Here is a 3063-nt window from a genome sequence, read left to right on the forward strand (position 1 = left end):
AATGTCATGATTTATAGGTGATTATTTTAATAAGGAAAGCTGAACTTTTACCACATATATCTGACCCAGCTGTGGCACAGGTGTCCTGCAATGAAGGTGAGATCTTCACAAATTACTTGGCTCACAGTAGGCATGAAGTAACTAATTATAGCTCATGCATATTACTTGCCTACTATATATGAGGTACTGTGCTAAGCTCAGACTATGCATGATCTTTTTTCATCCTCACATGAATCTTTTAATACTAATTTTACAGAGGAGAAAACTGAGGCTTAGGAAGGTTAAGTGATTTTCCTATGGTCTCATAACTAGTATATAGGATTTGAACTCAAGTCTATGCTCTTAACAGCCTCCCTATTTGGTGAATAATGAATTTCCAAGGTCCTTGCTGACTATAAGATTTTAAGTTTTACAGAATTCAACCAAAAAAAAAAAAAAGAAAGCAATTTGTGTAAAAATCAAACATAACACTGTAGAATAGTGGTTCTCAACCATGGATGATTGGGCCCTAAGGGGATATTTGGCAATTTCTGGGAACATTTTTGCTGTTACAACTCAGGGTGCAGAGGCCTGTGAGAGGGTTTGCTACTGGCATCTAATGGGTAGAGGCTAAAGATGCTGCTAAAGATCCCAGAATGTACAGAATAGCTTTCCACAACAAAGAACTATGTAGTCCAAAATGTCTATAGTGATAAGGTTGAAAAACCCTGCTGTAGAAAGAATGTTTAAGGCAAAAAAAAAAAAAATGTTTCCTTGAGAGACTGTATCAGATGAAATGGAACAGTTTTAGCTACAATTTTTTACTTTCCCTTCATAATGGGCTAGTTCAAAGATTAAATGTAAAGTATGTCTTTTATAGTTTTATCAGTGTGGGTCAAAATCAGCTAACTCCTCTGAAAATTATCATTCTTTAAATAGAATGTAGCAAACTGTTGAGCTATAGAACTAACCACCCATGATTTTGTCTACCAACGCATTCTTTACTCCTTTAATGCACATTAATCCAAGATGGCAGATGGAGTTCAAAATTTTTTTCTGAGCTCACAACTCTGGGCTAGTCCTGACCTCTCCATAGCATATTACAAAAAAATAGCGTCTCTAATGGCTTCAGACACTGAGGCCCTAGTTACATGAATGGTAGCTTCAATTTTGATTAATTTTTTTAGCCACAGTCATATGTCCTTTCACCCTGTGAAATAAAGAAATGCATCAGCACAAACAAGAGCAAGGGACTTTGACAATTCTAAATTATTCACAAAGTTTTTCCATAATTGTGAATTCAGGGAATAGTTTTGATGCTAAGAAACAAATTACTTGCAAAAACTCATCTTGGCCCTCTTTTCCCAAAGGTTGACAATAACTATTGCTGTATTAAACCTTATGAATTACATTTCAAAAGAAATGCCACTCTAATCTTTCTATTAATGATAGCAAGATTGAAGATTAACCTTTGCCTCAATTTCATGGCCCTTCCACAATGACTAACATAGTGTTTGTAAGTGTGGTCCAGGGATTCACCCTCTCATTTAAAAAGCCTATGTTGTGTCTTGAACTGCGTGCCAGCACCCCCTTACTCCCCCCCCCCCAAAAAAAAAAGACACACACACACAACTCCACCACCATGGAGGAGGTACAGCAACACAGAAGAATTTGCAGAGGGATCCAAGATCAAGGAGAGCAAAAATCAGCAGGATGATGGTAAAATGTTTATTGGAGGCTTGATCTGGGAAACAAGCAAGAAAGATCTGACTGAATATTTGTCTCAATTTGGGGAATTTGTAGACTGTACAATTAAAGCAGATCTAGTCACTGGATCACGAGGATTTGGATTCATGCTTTTCAAAAATGCTGCTAGTGTTGATAAGGTTTTGGAACTGAAGGAACACAGACTGGATGGCAAATTGATAGAGCCCCCAAAGGGCCAAAGCTTTATAAGGGAAGGGGCCACCAAAAAGGTTTTTGTGTGTGGATTGAGCCCAGATACTTCTGAAGAACAAATTAAAGAATATTTTGGAACCTTTGGAGAGGTTGAAAATATTGAACTTCCCATGGATACAAAAGCAAATGAAAAAAGAGGTTTTGGTTTTATCACATATATGGATGAGGAACCAGTAAAGAAATTGTTAGAAAGCAGATATCATCAAATTGGTTCTGGGAAGTGTAAAGTCAAAGTTGCCCAACCCAAAGAGGTATTTTGGCAGCAACAGCAACAACAAAAGGGAGGAAGAAGTGCTGTAGCTGGTGGATGAGGTGGTAGTAGGGGTTGAGGTTGAGGTCAGGGCCAAAACTGGAACCAAGGATTTACTATTATGATCAAGGATATGGAAATTACAATAGTGCCTATGGTGGTGATCAAAACTATAGTGCCTATGGCAGCTATAACTATACTGGGTATAACAGATATGGACAGAAATATGCACATTACAGTGGCCAACAGAGCACTGAACTGACAGCAAGGCGTCTCTAGCTTCTAGGACAAATAAGCAGATTATGTTGTTTACCCACCCCCCTCTCTTTGTAACTGTCATTACATGTATGGAGTAGAATGTGATGAAATAGATTTTAAGGAAATAGTAGCATACAGAAAATATTTGTCATATGAAATACAAGCACTAATTTAAAATTCTCTGCCATGGCCTGCAACTTAAATCAGGATCAAATTTAGTAATAAGTTAGTTTTTAAAAAGTATGATCTTAGCCATTTTTAAGTGTACAGATCAGTGGTATTAAATAAATTCATATTGCTGTGCAACCATCATCACCATCCTTGATGAACCTATTTTGTAGCTTGATAGTGGTGGTGATTGCACATTGTAACTCTACTAAATACCACTGAATTGCTCACTTTAAAAATGGTTAATTCCATGTTATGTAAATTGTACTTCCATTTAAAAAAATAAATATATGTGGCTATTGAAATATGCAGTTATATAATGTATATTCAGGTTGGTGTTCACAGGGTTAACCAGCATCCCCATCATCACAAAATGCTTCATGCATGTTTGCATACTTAAGATATTTATACATATTATAATTTTCCTTCCCCTTTTTGATAAAACAAGA

The 3063-nt window shown here is 36.6% G+C and overlaps 1 pseudogene; it reads left to right on the top strand.

Moving 5' to 3' along the window:
* Nucleotides 1-1676: 1676 nt before the first annotated feature.
* On the top strand, nucleotides 1677-2373 carry LOC102261871 (annotated as a pseudogene).
* Nucleotides 2374-3063: the final 690 nt, after the last annotated feature.

This window comes from Myotis brandtii, unplaced genomic scaffold (genome assembly GCF_000412655.1).
Source record: "Myotis brandtii unplaced genomic scaffold, ASM41265v1 scaffold206, whole genome shotgun sequence".
Lineage (NCBI taxonomy): Eukaryota > Metazoa > Chordata > Mammalia > Chiroptera > Vespertilionidae > Myotis > Myotis brandtii.